The following is an 18,202-nucleotide window of genomic DNA, read 5'->3' as shown; positions in this document are numbered from 1 at the left end:
CATCCACTCTCTGGAGATCAGAGTAGCACTGACTTTGCTGACCCTAAAGACCTAGTACTATTTCCTGGCCTCAGACGCTGACTGTTTGAAGATATCCATCTCTTGGCTGTATTAGTGACTGTGAGTGTGATAGTTTATTGGCTACTATATATTTTAATTTTTGCAGTTGTAATTGTTTTCATTGCATTTCAGTCAGGGGCCAGCTTTACTGCCAGTTCGCTAGTGTGTGCACTTTGCGCGCATGCACAGTTCAATTAAAATTGTTCTGTGTATGCGCAGAACTAAAAAAAAGATGGTAGCGGCAACCGGGGAACCGGTTCAGGGGCGTGACAGGCCTGGGTCACTGCCGGTTCCAGCGACCCGGGGTGGCATACCATTACCGGTTCTGCCAAATCTGTCTGAACCAGTAAGAACCCACCTCTGATTTCAGTCACTTGTCGAGATGGGCAGCAATACAATTTGATCACATAAATTCAGTTGATATCACAAAGATGTGTCTGTTTAAACACAGCCACAGTCCAATTGAAAAAGATGTCTAAATGAAGACAAATACAAATATAGTTTACTTTATAAAGGACTTAGGGGGAGAATTATAGAGGTTAGTGACCTAAATACTCTTAGTTGTAGTTTCCCCCCTTTTAGCCTTTAGAGAATAACCTAATGACATGTAGAGACACAAAGCTGCAGACATAACATAAATGTCTTTTAATTCTTCTGAGTTTGGGCTTTTATCCTCTGCTGGTTTAGTTTAAAGATGTTGAGCGAACCTTGCTTTGGGATGAGTGTGCAGGATCAACTCTTGGGGTTTCCCATTTATGTCATTTTTGCCACCAACCAAGCTGACAGCTGCCCACTTGGCAAAGAATATGGCATCGAGAGTAGTAAGGGAAACTTCTTGTTCCAGCTGGCACTTCCTTATCTAACAGTTAGAGCTTTGTAAGGGTAGACAGCTGCAGTTTCAGAAATTGGCTCAGTCTGTATCAATTGGATTTGTGAAGTCAGTAAAAGGCCATGAGGCAGATTCATGGGATTTCCTGTTAGTATTAGTTAATGGAATCCACTGCAGAATGTTAAGGAACAGAAGATGCCGTTTATAGCTCTGACACGAAGACTGTGGTTGAAGGCCGGGCACAGGAAAATAAATGCTTGGAGGAATTATTTCCTGAAAAAGAAACTTGCTAAATTCTATTGGTAAGACCAATTAGTTGCAAGTGACATATACTAAGTAGTGACAGCTACCAAGTGATGAAAACCAACAACCACTAAGTGATGAGAGACAGGAATGAATTCACAGAATATTCCTTGCCGACTGGTTCTCTCTTCCCTAAAACATCTGCAATAGAAGGAATGAACACTGCAATTCTATGCATGCTTAAGTAAGTACTATTGAACTTGATATGATTTAATAATTTGTCTCACTGAGATTTATGAACAATAGATAATGATTCCCCACACTCTGACTCCTAGGGCTTCTATTGCAGGGGTCCCCAAACTTGGCAGCTTTAAGACTTTAAGAAGCAGAGCTGGCTGGAGAATTGGGAATTGAAGTCCACAAGTCTTAAAGTTGCCAAGTTTGAAGACCTTTGCTTTGCATAGCCTCTGTGGCCTGGTTCTAAAGAATGGTCTATTGTGGTTTCCTTTCAGGGAGATGGCAAAGAGCTGGAAACAGTGCCCGTAACAATGAAGGTATACCAAAAAATTCTGTTTCAGGACATTTAGTCCCAACTTCTTAAACTGTTGCTGATCTTGCAAAAAGTGAAAATTGAATAATATGTTTTTTGGGAAACCTATGACTGCTTGCCCTGGCAAGGAGAATATTGTTTTCCTTGAAGTTTGGAAACAGTTGATGTGTAATGGTGATGCAAAGATTATTGCAGAGGCCTCTTACAACATAACAGAAAACTCAAAAGAGACTTTCCTCCTTAAGACCATCTCCCTGTACTTATAGACCCTTATGAAAAAGGTGTTTCCTAAAGACTCTGATGACTGTGAAGGCAAGGCCAGATGTTTGCTGTGGTATATGGTGTGAGCTCTTACTTTATCTATTGGGCGGCATCTAACTTTGATTCTAGGTTAACAATGTGTTGGCTGTATTATTCTGGACCAGTTTTATTAAAATTAGATAAATGAAAAATGGCCTTTTGTATTTCATTTTGGAAAGAGAGTTCACCTTATGTCATAATGGAAAGAAATGATGGTGCATATTTCACAAGTTACAAGAAGAATAAGAGTACAATTAAGTGTTGTATCCTATGATTCATGACGAATGTATCCTGTCTTTTTATACACTGAGAGCATATGCACCAAAGATAAATTACTTGTGTGTCCAATCACTCTTGGTCAATAAAGAATTCTGTTCTGTTCTGTTCTGTTACTCTACTCTACTCTACTCCACTCCACTCCACTCCACTCCACTCCACTCCACTCTACTCTATTGGAGTCTAAAATATATTCCCTTGTATGGTGGATCATCTAGCCCAAACTTTGCAGATTTTTCATCCTGGTGGTTTTCCTTTGGGTTTAAGCATATTGCTATTTAGTGTCTCAGTGCTTAAAGGCAAATCTGTTAATGACTTAATCAGAGATCAGTGTGCAGATGTCACATATGTGACAAAGAACTGAGTAGATTATGATAATAGGATGTACAGTATAGCCAAGGTGTCATATCTGGTCTGCCAAACTCCACACAAGCACAAGATGGCAACAAGTGTTGAGAGGAGGAGCCAATGTCGCAATGAGACTATGTGCGATCTCAATGCTCTGAGATCGCCGTCGATACTTTTGCCACTGGGTGGTCCAAATGGACCTAAACCGTCCCGCAGAGACGGTGAACAGGAAGAATATGTCTTGCTGATCTCAGGGACATCGCAAAGTCCCTGATCAATCCAAGAGAAGTTCTTCAAGCTGGCAATAAAAAATCCAGCCATTAGGCTGATGAAGTTAGGGAGGCTCCAAAATGGAAGAATACGGAAAGAGAAAGTGTTTCCAGATGGTGAGGAATTTTTACCGTTTTAAAAGAGACTGCCTATAAAAAACTTAAAATTAATTTAAATTGGGGAACAGAAGAAATAAGCAGTGGAATTAAGTTTGGAATGGTTTTGGACAGTGGGTTATCTTACTTTTTAAATGCTATCTTCATGGATGGAATTTATGCAAGCCTTTTAAAATGAATGGATTAAGTTTTCTTCTTCTATTTTTTCTTTTATTACTCTTTGTAACCTTTGGACTAAAATTCTCCTCTTTTATTACTGTGGGTGTTCTTCTAACTCATTCAAGAATCAGACTTTTTTTTAACTTGAAATACAAAAAGATACAAAAAGAAACAAAGAAAATTGCAACAATAACACTGCTACTCGGAGGCTGGAGGTTTGTGTATGGGAAACAAAACACTCTTACTTTTCTCACTGATTATCCTGGCTTGGCACTCCAAGGTCTCACTGCTTGTTTATAGAGAGTGATAAGAAGAAAAGCATACAGATGTCCATTTGAAGTATATCTTTAACCAGAGAAAAGTGAAAATAAAACATTATTGTGAATCTATGCTTAATCTTGTTAACCTTCCAAGCTAGAGCAGCAGTGTTTGTTAGCTGGAGATAATGGCACAATTTCAACAGCAGAAAGAAACTTTAAGTCTGCAAAAGATATTCTCAGAAATACAGAAATTATCAAACACATATGAGAGGATAGAGAAGAAATTGGAAGACTTAGAGCATCTAACAGCAAAATATGATGAAGAAGTTGGAGATGTTTATCAAGTGGAAAAAGTGGTTGTTAAAATCCTACAAATCGAAGAGGAAAATGAATATAAAGAATTTAAATTTGCTGATATTTATGGTGATTGGTTTGTCTCTGAAAATGGAAAGAGTGGAATACTGAAAGAGGAATTAAATGGAGGGGAAATCTACTCCAGATGGCAAGCTACAGAAGAAGAAAAAACAAAAGAATTTATGAATTTAAAGAGAGAAATTTTATTAGCAATATCATTGATAACACTACCAACAATCAAAGATAAGCTGATTAAGGAAACAGAAGAAGGGCATTGAAATTACATGAGAGATTTTACAAGCAAGGAGTTGCTAAGGAGAGTCCATACAAAGTTGATTAAGGAGATGATTAGAGGTCTGATACCACAAATGGCAGAAGATATGAGACTGTTTTGCTCCTGGAAAGATACAGGTTGATAGATGGAAGAGTATAATTTAAAACTAGTTAAACTTAGTGAAATTTAGTGACAATAGATATAGTTAAATAAATAATTGATAATGATAATAATGTATACAATATGTAGTTTTATGATAAGTAATAATTGGATATTAATATTTAATGGTACCCATAAAAGGAAGATTAGAAATCTTTTTGGATTATATATAAAGGTTAATAAAAAGAACTAAGTTAGATACAGTTAAGTCTTGATTATTAGGGGGAAATGTTATGATACAGGATATAGTTAAATAAAGGAGGGATAATGATAACAAGGTATATATAGGTATGGGTACAACATAAGGAAACTGGATGTAAATTGTAAACAGTGGTTTGGAAATGAGGATTAGAAAATTTTGTTATTAAATATTATGGATGTTTAGGTAGAATAGGACATAAGGACTCAGTGTTATGGGAGGATTTTAGAAACAGTAAATGAAATGCCAGTATGTGGTTATGTATTAAATCTTGGTACATTTTATGATGAAGGACGTTTAAATAATTATAGTCAAATGAAAATGGAGGTATGATGATGGTAACATGTATAAATATCTGAGTTAAAATACTTGAGTTAATATGAATTGTGTTCGTTGACTGTGGAAGAGATGCATGAAAGCCTTTTTGTAACCAACTGATACATTTTCTACGGTATGCAAAGAAGGATGTGTTGTGTTTGTTTTGAAAATAAAAAATAAAAAAAATAATTAAAAAAAGATGGCAACACGTGTTTTGGATATCTTTATTGACATCTGGCAGTTGAGATTAGAAAGGTTTTTTTCCCCTTCAGAATGTATTTGGCTCCTTGTATTCCTTATATTGATAAAATAAGTGAGAAAAGTTAATGTGATATGGAAGAAATACTCCCTCAACTTTCTTTTGGGGAGTTTAATTAATGTTTAGTTTAATGTTATTCCATTAGGGAAATTTAATTACTGGCCCAAACCTATACTCCCTGGGACCTCCTGGTAGGCTTTGACCTCTCCATATGACTTGAGTTTGAGACTCTCACCTTCACAGTCAAGGGAGCCCAACTCTCTTTTTAAAGCAAGTGCATCCTACAGTATTTTTAGGAGTTTATCTTCACTCATTGGAAAAGAGTCATGACAGAGATGATGTCATAAAAGCCTTCATGGAAGAGGCAGAAGCTGCTTCCTCCAGAATATGCAGAACCATCTCTCCCTGCAGTCTGCCAAGTAGTTTAAACTTTTTTTATTTGATTTTTCTGTGGCCCCTATTTGATTAATTGGGAATGTTCCTCTTGACCTGTATACAGGTAGTCCTCAGCTTGCAACAGTTCATTCAGTGACCATTCAAAATCACAACATCACTAAAAAAGTGACTTAGGACCATTTATCACACTTATGACAATTGCAGCATCCTCATGGTCGTATGACCAAGATTTGGATACTTGTCAACTGGTTCATATTTATGATGGTTGCAGTGTCCCCGGATCATGTGCTTCTGCCAAGCAATGGGGAAGCCAAATTCTCTAAACAACCAGGTTATTCATCTAACATCTCCAATGATTCACTTAAGAACTGTGGCAAAGAAAAAGTTGTAAAATAGAGCAAAACTCACTTAACAAACATCTCATTAGCAACATAAATTTTGGGATCAATTATAATTGTAAGTCAAGGACTTCCTGTATATTATTACAATACAATACAATACAATAGTAGAATTGGAAGGGACCTTGGAGGTCTTCTAGTCCAACCCCCTGCCTAGGCAGGAAACCCTATACCGTTTCAGACAGATGGCTATCCAACATCTTCTTAAAGACTTCCAGTGTTGGGGCATTCACAGCTTCTGGAGGCAAGCTGTTCCACTGATTAATTGTTCTAACTGTCAGGAAATTTCTCTTCCGTTCTAAGTTGCTTCTCTCCTTGATTAGTTTCTTGGAGAATAGTTTGATTCCCTCTTCTTTGTGGCAACCCCTGAGATATTGGAACACTGCTATCATGTCTCTCCTAGTCCTTCTTTTCATTAAACTAGACATACCCAGTTCCTGCAACCGTTATTCATAGGTTTTAGTCTCCAGTCCCCTAATCATCTTTGTTGCTCTTCTCTGCACTCTTTCTAGAGTCTCCACATCTTTTTTACATCGTGGCGACCAGAACTGAATGCAGTATTCCAAGTGTGGCCTTACCAAGGCATTATAAAGTGGTATTAACACTTCACGTGATCTTGATTCTATCCCTCTGTTGATGCAGCCTAGAACTGTGTTGGCTTTTTTGGCAGCTGCTGCACACTGCTGGCTCATATTTAAATGGTTGTCCACTAGGACTCCAAGATCCCTTTCACAGTTACTACTACTGAGCAAGGTATCATCTATACTGTACCTGTGCATTCCGTTTTTGTTGCCTAAATGTAGAACCTTACCCTTTTCACCATTGAATTTCATTTTATGAGATAGTGCCCAATGTTCAAGTTTGTCAAGATCCTTCTGTATCTTAAGCCTATCTTCAGGAGTGTTGGCTATTCCTGCCAGCTTGGTGTCATCTGCAAATTTTATGAGTTTCCCATTTATTCCCTCATCCAAATCATTGATGAAGATGTTGAAGAGTACTGGACCTAAAACCTATTAGGTTTTAATTGTTTTAATATCTTCTTCTACCCTGCTCTGGTCTCATGAGTGTGCATGCAGAACACACGCACACAAACGTACACACATGCACACGCACGCACACACACACACACAAAAGTTCCTAATTTCCAATGCTGGGTAATGAAGGCATCAACCTCAGTTAAAAACAGTGAAGTCTCCAAATGATATGGGGACTCTCAAACAGGGCAGTGTTACTAATCTTAATCAAACAGTACAATCAGTATAATAGGTGCTCTGCTGTTCAACGCCTACTGGGAACTCCTAAGAAATTATTCTGTTTTTAAACTTTTCTTTTGCCCTTTTCCTCAAGTATTTTTGTAACTATGAGGGCAGCCCTAAGAAAACACCACTGAAAAGATTCCCTCTTTCCATAATTATGAAAGACAGAGTTATAAATTTAGGATTCAGAATCCCAGATAACGTGTCTGTTTACCCTTTGACAATTCTCCCCTGTTCCTTGGACAGGAAATCTGACCACTTCTCATATCCCGATAGGAACTGAAATACTGAATACACCCTAAGTACCCATCAGCATTCGATACATGTTTTCTCCCTTTTTCCATTATGTAGAGCTGCAGTCATAGTCTTGCTTCATATTATATTTTTGTAGCAAGGCCAATCGGCATCAAAGGTCTGAGCTGCTTCTCACAGAGGGGATGAGTAAGGTTAGGCAATCACAGACAGAAGCACAGTATCTCTGTCCTTCATTCATGACAAACAAGCAAATAAGGGATGCAAATCTACAAGCTTGTTGTATTTTTCTTTTACCCATGGTAGCAGTGGCATATCGTGGCATCTGAAAAGGGGGATGAGCTTAGGTGGGTTGCTCCCAGCCAAACCGGTAGTGGCGGCGGCAAGAGGCTCCACCCACCCACCTGGACGCTTCTGCGCATGCGTAGAAGTGTTGTATGCACTCGTGAGCGCACACGCAAGCATGAGCAAACCAGTGAGCAACCCACCCCTAGTGATGAGGATGTAAATATTACTTTATAAAGCTTTGCTATGCACTAATCAGTGCTCTGAAGCAACAGAGATATCAAGACCAATTGTTCTTAGTCTTCATGATTGGCTAGATTATTTTCCCCCAAAATACTATTATAAGGTTATACTTAAATACTTCTTGTGTTTTGTTTTTAATGAATTTGAATTTCTGACACGTTTTGGTTCTAAACACTGGCAGTTTTGTCTAATAAAGCATCAAGATCAATAATACCTGCAGGACGTAAGATATTGACATGCAATGATTTCTTAATTGTAACCAAGAATTAAGTAGCCTGACTTATTGGAAGGACGCATAGGGTCAGCTAAAAAGAAGAAAAAGGAGGCTATGCCATATTAAATGTGTGCAGGCATCTCTTTTCTGTCTGAAGAGCATTTTGAGTTTTTCTAGGATAGTTTCTGTTGAGCATCTCTATTCAGAACAAATCAAACCACATTAAATGGGACTTACCATAGGATAAGTGTGCAGAATGCTATTTGCATTTTTGGATGTTCAGTCTTCACCCAAATTATTCTCAGTCACTTGTTTTAGTGACTGTTGATGGTTTTACCCATAAAGGATGTGGCTGCATTCTACAGCAGTGAAACACACACTTTTCTCAAGATTGCCTAATGCAACAATGCAAACTCATTCTTTGAGAATGCCAAATCATGAGTGTGTTCATTTCTACCAGCTGTCTTCTTTTCCCAAGGCTGCCTTATTTTGAAGTTGTTCTCTGATTATTGGGGATGTGATTTGAATATAAAATTGTATAAGCCTCTATTGAAATTATGATGTTGGTCTTTGCAAACTGATAGTTCATAGGTGCAAGTATTGTCTGATTGTTGCATTGAGGACATCAGTCCAAAAGGGAGGGAAGGAAAATAATAGTTTTTCTCTCTCTCTTCCTAAACTACATTAATTCAATTTATTAAAGGAAAATTGGGGGACAATTTGATTAGCTTTTTAGCACAAGTTAACATTTCCCCCAAAAAATTATTCCTTCTAAATTATAATTGTGTTTGCCAGAATGATGTAACTCAGAGGCCCAATTCTAATTATCTCACAGAAACATATAAGGCCATGATGGCGAACCTACGACATGTGTGCCAAAGGTGACACACAGCGCCCTCTCTGTGGGCACTCAAGCCATTGCCCCAGCTCAGTTTTGCTGTGCATGCACACATGCCACCCACTGGCCAGCTAATTTTTGGGTGTCTCCAACACATGTGTGGGGACAGATTATGCATGTACAGGTTACGTGCGTATGTGTGGTGTCATGTGCTCATGTGTGGGGAGGCCAGGCACATGTGAGGGGTCACACATGCATGCATCGGGGGGGCACGCACATTGCATAATGGATGTGCCCGTGCACGCTTTCGGCATTCGGCACCAAAAAGGCTAGCCATCACTGATATAGGGGCTTTGAATTCACCAAATTCAAAGCTACTTACACCCTAGTCCTGAAGTGGTTGATTCCTGCCAATGCATCTGTATCTATGGCATTTTCCATAGGAGGCCTCAGAAAGGTACTTCAGCCAAATACAAACTTCTGTCAAGATTCCATTCATGTAAGAGATTCTCAAACCAGGAATGCAGAAAATGTAAAAAAGGAATGGTCATCCGTGAGTGTAATGGAACGTGTGGATGATCTCGGGGAATGAGTGGAAGAGATGCTGCCCTAGGAAACAATCAGAAAGGAGAAGAAGGAGCGCCCAGTGGTCTCATCAGAGAAAGAGTATTGGATGAAGCAGTTAAAGGTTTTGGTGGGAGGACTGTACTTTCAAACTTGCAAGATTCTGTTAATGTAGGCTTACAATGAAGAATCTAGCCATGTTTTGTGTCTGGTTTACCTGGGATGGCTGATGCCAAGCTTGCAAGCCTCCTATTGTCTTCCAAAGACAGCAATTTCAAGAATGGATACTGAAGCTCAAGGAATACTACTGACGGCTGCTCATCTATTTTGCTACAATACCAATAGCAAGTAGATGACCAACTAACTACCGGTAATTATCAAGCACAGTAATTGGGGCAAAACTTGCTTTAGTCCACAGCAGCACAGCAGATAATGGTTCAACCAATGCTTATGCATTCCCATGGGAGCTTTCCAGAGATATTTGAAGGGGACCAGGATCCATTCCTTCCCATGGGAATACAACTGGTAGATAAAACATGTACATGTACTAACTTCTGCTCTTAAAACAGTCTTAGACTCCCCATATTCTTAAAGTAATAATATTCTTGGTACCAAACACTGGTTGTTTTAAAAACAGAGAGCATGCTTCTACTTCTGACTCTTTTCCATTCAGGGACAATGTACTGTGAATAATGTTAGAAAGACACAATACGAAACAGGTGAATAATAAATAGAGCCACAGGGAGGTGGGAGGATGACTCTATCTAACATTACTAATAATTATGGAGTTTGTGTATAAGTGGACAGGTGGGAGCAGTGCTATCAATAACAACACAGAGACAAAAAAAGGCAAGTGTATTGTATTTACTGTATAATGTATACAATTATCCCAGTTTGGGTATTGTTCAGCCATGTAATTCTTATTTATAAATTGATTAAATTATTTACCCAGGAAAAAGGGGAAAGCTAATAGAACAAATGATAATTTTACTTCTACCCCAATGGAATAGTTTTAAATGGATTTAAGAATGAATGTTCCCATGCTGATGTGGTAGTGGAACTATAAAGAAAAATCATGCAAATTCAATCAAACTGCTCTGAAATTCCAAGCTTGTTCAACTTCTGGTGATATTTTTCTGCCTTAGAGTGTCAATGCCATGATTCAGAGAAGGAGAAACAGAAAGAGATCCTGAAGTGGGGAGGGGTGGGAAGGAATCTATGTTGGCTTATACCACACTCTTTATCATTAACTCTAATCCTTCTGGTGGAAGTTTGGCTGCTGGCCAATTGACAGTTAAGCATCCGATGATCTTTTATTCAATGAAGTGGGCTTTTTTTATTTGGAAAATATGATTAGGGAAGCTAGCTGTTTTCTCTTTCTTCTTTGCTACTTATTTCCTCTGACTTAGTGCAGCCTTTGGCTGTTTCCTGAGCAAAACGCTGCAGTTTGACAATCTTCCCATCCCCCCACTTCATCCTGAACAGCATGTCTCAACATTTTCTCTCAACCATCCTGTAGGTCTCATAGCATTGTTGATTCCCATTCTGTGTCTGCTAGGATGTAAATTGCTCCTGTTCTCTTTCTGTGTGTCTCTCCCCCACCCCACTTCCCTCCCTTCTGTTCATGTATTTTCAAGGGTTTTAATCTGTGAAGGGGACCTACTTCAAAGCCCCCTGAAGCAGCTTATTTCATGAAGGAGAGAGATGGCCAATAAAACCAAATTGGATTTTTTATCTCATTGTCTCTGTAAAAATGAAGTATAATAATTATTTCAGGCAAATACATGTCGGAGATGGTAATTAAGATCCCTATCATGCCTCTATAGACAAGTAGATTCTAAAATAAGCATTCGTAATAGGATTAGACATTATTGTGGTGCTCTCTCTCCTTCCCAAAGTGTCTTTCAAATTTAAGTGTACAAAGTTGATCAAAGGGGCAGAGAGGAGAGGAAAGGAAGGAAATCTACTGGGAAGTACCAATGTTGCTATTTTAGTTCTTCTAAATGTAGATTATTTTATCCCTTAATCTGTATGAGAAAAAGTGTGAGAATTCAATACTGAAGCCAGAGTGTACTCTGTGGGTGCCCATGCGAATGTTATTCCTTCTTATGTTGCACAATAATGAAATTGCAAGAGGTAAGGAATAAACTTTGGTTTACTTAACATTTGTAGAATTAGCAAGTCTTGTACAGAAATCCCAAGTCCCAAGCAGGCTTTAATGGTAACAATGCAAGTTACACAAGCAATATGTGCTAAGTAGACTAGACAGAGTGTGGATAGCTGTAGTAGTGATGTTTTTTAGAAGCTGGTTGGTGTATTCTGAGAGGAGGAGCTTCCGGGGCAATGGCGGACCTTCCTAGAGCTCCGTGAACGATGGGGCTCCCTGGCAGGGATAGCGGGCGCTTTCAGCCCCCACCGGTCATTCCGAGGGTCTAGAACTGGTCAGTGGCAACCCTGGGCTTTTTTGAGAACAACTGGGACCCGGGGGAACAGCTGAGACCCGGGAGAACCAGACAGCCAGGTGGACAGGAGATGGAGGATGGTGGCTAAGAGGCGAGAACGCTGAGGCTGGGCCGCGGCAGCGGAATAACAGTAAGATCGGAGGATGAAGTTTGCGTGGCTGCCAGGGCGGCGGGACAGCTGAGGAGCGGAGGAGTGATTCCATGAGGGGAGCGAGTCGGTGAGGAGGAGAGCGAGCTACATCTTGTTCGGGGGTGGCGTGTGGGCCCGACCGGCGATGGCGACGATGGCGGCAGCGGCGGAGATGGCGCTGGAACACCGGGCGCCATATTTTCTTCCATCTCTCTGACCGCGGTGAGCTGCCTGTTTAGGAGGCCGGGGGGGTCGGAGAGGAGCTGCGGGGACCGAAGAAGGAAGTCAGGGGGGTCGCCGGAGGCTCTGGGCGACCCCCAGAAGATCAACAGGCCGGAGAACTGGCCTTGGCACTTCGCCCATCCACCCCGCCCCCCCCGTGGATTTGCGATTTGCGATTTCTATACACCTTAAGAACTTAAGAATCACCTTAAGAACTGCCTCTGGGCCTCGATGGCAGATTGTTAGACTATTGTGGTTTGGCGATGTACGCTTCCTCTCTCCTTTCATTTGCCTTTTACATCTATTTACATCTTGGACCTATTACAAAGAAAACCCTGCCATAGCCATAGTCACGGACTGATCAACATCTTAATTTATTCAAGGGCTGACATTTTACGACTGTGAGGGTCCCCCCTCTCGCAGGTATGCCCCCCTGCCCTGGTGAGGGCCCACCTCGATGAAGGATTTATTAACCCAGAGAGGTGGAGGAAGCGGGGGATTAGGGGTTTTTTAGCAAAATGTTTTTTAAAGTTTTTAACGGGTTCCAGGGAGCGGGGGAGGGTTATTCAGCCTGGTGGTATGGACACAGCCAGGTCAACAGGTGGGGTCAGGATGGAGGGGAGCGGAGTGGGGGAGGTGAGAGAAAACAGAATTCCTATAAGGGGGATTCCAATAGCGACGGTTGTAGGGAGGGGCGGGCGCGAGGACACCAGAAGAACGTATGGTCGGTTGGGAGACCGGGGCTGTTGGACACGCCCGGTCACTTGTACCAACCCCCGCAGTCTAGGTGGGCAGGATCGGCAGAGCCTGGGCCTTAGGCTGATGTTATGTAATGTGAGGTCCGTGGTTAACAAGGCCCCCTTCATCAGTGACCTGATCACAGAGGGGGAGCCAGACCTCGCAGGAATAACGGAAACCTGGCTGGGCCCGGAGGGGGGTTTGCCCCTCGGGGAAATGTGCCCTCCAGATTACCGGGTATTCCACCAGCCACGGGCCCAAGGTAGGGGCGGTGGGGTAGCGATAATCATCCGGGAAGATTTGGCTCCGAGAGAATTCACTGTGTCGCAGACATCTGGTTGTGAGTCTCTGGGCGTGAAATGGGGCCCAGGGAGACAGTTGGGTCTGTTGATAGCATACCTGGCTCCCCGCCATACATCAACGGCCCTGCCCGGACTCCTCGAGCGGATCGCGGAGATGGCGGTTGAGACCCCCAAGCTATTAGTGATGGGGGATTTCAATCTGCCGTCGATGGGAGAGGCATCCGAGGTAGCCCGGGAATTCATGGCTTCCATGACAGCCATGGATCTGACTCAAGTAGTTCGGGACCCCACACACGAAAGAGGCCACATACTGGATCTTGTGTTTGTCTCCGACCAGTGGACGAGTGATCTGGGAAGAGGGAATTTAGTCATCACGCCCCTGTCATGGTCAGATCACTCACTTCTCCAACTGGACTTCCCTGGCGCTACTCCCCGCCGCGGGGAGGTGGAACCAGATTGTCCTAGATGGTTCCACCCCAGGCGTCTGATGGAACCAGATAGGTTCCAGGCGGAGCTTGGGCCACCTCCTGCAGACCTGTCCCGCTCCCAGGCAGAGGACCTGGTAGCCGCGTGGAACAATGCAGCCGCCGGTGCCTTGGACCGGGTTGCGCCTTTGCGGCCTCTCCGATGGCAACGATCGACCCGGGCCCCCTGGTTTAACGGGGAGCTAAGGGCGAAGAAATGCCACAGGAGACGCCTAGAGAACAAGTGGAGATCCTCCCGCTCCGAATCCGATCGAACACAGGTAAGAGCCTACTTAAGGACCTACCTTGTGGCAATAAGGGTGGCCAAACGTCAATATTGTGCCACCCTTATAGCGTCCGCAGAGAACCGCCCTGCTGCCCTGTTTCGGGTGACCCGCTCCCTTCTGTCGCAGGGGCAGCAGGATCCCCCATTGCAGGGCAGGGCAGAGGAGTTTGGGGAATACCTGCAGGATAAAATTGATCAGATCCAGAGGGGATGGACCCACTCCAGTGCTCCAGAGGGGGCGTCCGAGGCTAGTCTTGAGAATCCATGCTGGGAGGAGTTTGACCCTGTTGTCACCGAAGATTTGGACAGGTTGCGCGGGCGACTGCGAGCCACCACATGTTTATTGGACCCGTGTCCCTCCTGGTTGGTACTGGCTTCCTGGGAGGGTTCACGAGGCTGGCTACTGGGACTGGTGAACGCTTCGTTGGGTGAGGGCCTTTTACCAACCGCCTTGAAAGAGGCGGTGGTGAGACCCCTGCTCAAGAAGCCTTCTCTGGACCCAAAGGAGCTAGCAAATTATCGTCCTGTCTCCAACCTTCCTTTTTTAGCGAAGGTTGTTGAGAGTGTGGTGGCTCAGCAGTTCCCGCGTCACCTGGAGGAAGCTGATTATCTAGACCTGCGCCAGTCCGGCTTCCGGCCCGGTCACAGCACGGAGACGGCCTTGGTCGCGTTGGTGGACGATCTCTGGAGGGCAAAGGATGGGGGTTGTTCCTCCATCCTTGTCCTATTAGACCTCTCGGCAGCTTTCGATACCATCGACAATGGTATCCTATTGCGCCGTCTGGAGGGGTTGGGGATCGGAGGCACCGTACTGCGGTGGTTCCGCTCCTACCTCTCTGGCCAGATGCAATGTGTGTTGACAGGGGAGCAGAGGTAGACCCCGAGGCCCCTTACTTGTGGGGTCCCACAGGGGTCGATCCTCTCGCCTCTCCTGTTCAACACATATATGAAGCCGCTGGGCGAGATCATCCGTGGATTTGGGGTGGGATATCATCTGTACGCTGATGACACTCAGCTGTATATTTCCACCCCAAACCACCCCAACGAGGCCATCGAAGTGATGTCCTGGTGTCTGGAAGCCGTGCGGGTCTGGATGGGTGACAACAGGCTCAGGCTCAACCCCTCCAAGACAGAGTGGCTGTGGCTTCCGGCTTCCCGGTTCAACCAGCACATTCCATCGCTGGCCATCGGGGATGAACAATTAGCCCCGGTGGACGCAATTTGGGCATCCTCCTTGATGCCCGGCTGGCTATGGAAGATCATGTGGCAGCCGTGGCGAGGGGGGCGTTCCACCAGGTTCACCTGGTGCGCCAATTGCGACCCCTTTTGGACCGGGAGGCCCTACACACAGTCACTCACGCGCTGGTGCCGTCTCGCCTGGACTACTGTAATGCTCTCTACATGGGGCTCCCCTTGAGGTGCACCCGGAGACTGCAGTTGGTCCAGAATGCAGCCGCGCGGGTAATTATGGGGAGATCGAGGTTCTCCCATATAACACCTCTCCTGCGCGAGCTGCACTGGCTTCCTGTGGCCTACCGGGTGCTCTTCAAGGTGTTAGTTACCATCTTCAAAGCGCTCCATGGCACAGGGCCTAGTTATCTGCGGGATCGTGTCCTGCCCCATACATCCCTGCGACCCATTCGCTCACACAGAGAGGGTCTCCTCCGGGTGCCGTCCTCTAGAGATTGTCAGAGGGCAGTGCCCAGGAGTAGGTCCTTCTCTGTGGCGGGCCCTACCCTTTGGAACGACCTCCCTCCAGACATTAGGACAACAACCGACCTCCGCTCCTTCCGTAGTAAACTGAAGACCCACCTGTTTCGTCTAGCCGGCCTGGCATAACTCTACAACTTTTCCACCCCTTGGTCATTTTTAACTGTTAATTTTAGTTGTTTAAATTTTTAATGTTATTGGGGTTTTAACCTTTCTGAGTATTGTAATTTATTTATTTATTGTTACCTCCTCTGTATGATACTGTTTTTGACTGTTGCTTTTGTACGTCGCCCCGAGTCCCTGTGGGGAGAGGAGGCGACTAATAAGTTTAAAATAAATAAATAAATAAATAAATAAATAAATAAATAAATAAATAAATAAATAAATAAATAAATAAATAAATAAATAAATAAATAAATAAATAAATAAATAAATAAATAAATAAATAAATGTTTGTAATGACAAAGGTGGGATTTAGGAATTTGTACTATATTTATTAAATGCCATTGTTGCTTTAATTTAGTTGAGTGCTGCTGAAAACCTTCTTCTTCATCATCATCACCATCACTACTACCATCATCATCCTCTTGTGGTTGACAGTTTCCATCCTTGTGCAGATGGGCTAATTTGAAACAGTAAATAAAAATCACAACGCCACTCCAAACAAAGAGGTCTGCTTTGTATTGATTTGCTTTAGCATAGTTTATCTATAAAAGTTTGTACCTGCCGTCATGCTGCGATGTTAATTTGTCATCGTTAGAGCCAGACTTTGCAACAGCATTAGTATATGACAATTGTTAACACCAGCATTATTGTGGCCGAGTCCAAAGTAATATCAATTATTTTTCCTTTAATATAAAAAAGAAGAAAAGAAGAAACAGAAAGAGAAAATTACAAAATACATATTGTACATAAGAAATCAATTAGCCTATTTTTGAATTGATTTGAATTGAATACTTTATTTGGCCAAGTGTCATTATGCACCAGTGGTGGGTTGCAGGAGGTATGCCCCGGTACGGGCATACCGGAGTCTGCCCGGAGTACCAGGTACCATTCTGGTATGGTGCTCCGGAGGGCCCACCCACCCGCCTGCACTCAGTTAGCGTCCACTGAGCAGCTGGAGCGTTGCGGAGGCTTGCAGAAGCGTCATTTGACGCTACAATGCATGCAAGCGCTGCGCGTGTGCATGTGGGTGATGCCAGGGTCGTTCCAACCATACCAGTTGGAATGGAATCTGAAACCCACCACTGTTATGCACACAAGGAATTTGTCTCTTGGTGCAGGAGAGGCTCCAGTCACCAGTGTACATGCAAAGCAACAGAATAATGATGAAGATAATAATATCAATAAGAGGGGGAGTAAGAACATTACAGTAACATTACAGCATGACAGACATTAGACAGGACTGTGAGAATTAGGTGTTGAGCAGAGCAATGGCCTGTGGGATAAAACTGTATTTGTGTCTAGTTGTTTTGGCTTGCAATGCTTTATAGCGCTGTCTTGAGGAGAGGAGTTGAAACAGTTTATGCCCAGGATGTGAGGGGTCTGCAGATATCTTCTCAGCCCTCCTTTTGACCTGTGCAATATACAGGTCTTCTATGGAAGGCAGGCTGGTTGCAATTGTTCTTTCTGCAGTCTTAACTATCCATTGGAGTCTGTGCATGTTCTGCTTGGTTGTTGTACCAAACCAGACAGTTATAGAAGTAAAATGACATACTCAATAATTCCTCTGTAAACTATTATCAATAGTTACTGGGACAGTCTGAACTTCCTGACTTGACCCAGAAAGTATATTCCTTTTTGTGCCTTTTTAATGATGGTTCTAATGTTAGGTGTCCATTTCAAGTCCTGGGAGATTATAGGGCCCCAAACCTGAAGGACTCTACTGCTGTTGAATATGGTAAGAGGTGGTAAAATAGAAGGGCATCTCCTAAAATCCACTCTCACCTCTACAGTTTTAAGCGTATTCAGCTCCAAATTGTGACAGCTCCATCAAAGGCCAATTGTTCAACCTTTTGCCTATACTCAGACTATCATCATCTTGAATGAGGTCAATGACCATTGCATGGTCTGCAAACTTCAGAACTTTAATGGAGGGTACCCTTGACGTGCAATATTGGTATGTAAAGAAAAAAGCAACAGAGAACACACACAGCCCTGAGGAGCACCTGTGCTAATTGCTCAGGTATTAGATATAATTTCCCCTAGCCTCACTGGTTGTTTCCTGTCTGTCAAAAAACTATTTATCCATCTACATTGATCTAGGGTTAACCCTTTGACAGACATTTTGTCTATGAAAATAACTTGCACCAAGTTCTTCCCAAGGATATAGGGTGTCATAATGCATTGGTGCAATATATGTGCAGATCGAAGCAATGTGGCCTTTGGCAATTGACGGATGGAAATTTTGTCAATGCGCAAATTTTTCTAAGTGCTGTTCAAGATTTTTTGATGTGGCACCTGGTGTG

This window comes from Natrix helvetica (assembly GCF_964273705.1).
Source record: "Natrix helvetica genome assembly, chromosome: 1".
In the NCBI taxonomy this organism is placed as follows: Eukaryota; Metazoa; Chordata; class Lepidosauria; order Squamata; family Natricidae; genus Natrix; species Natrix helvetica.
The sequence above is the reverse complement of the archived record's forward strand: the minus strand, read 5'-3'. Positions refer to the sequence as shown.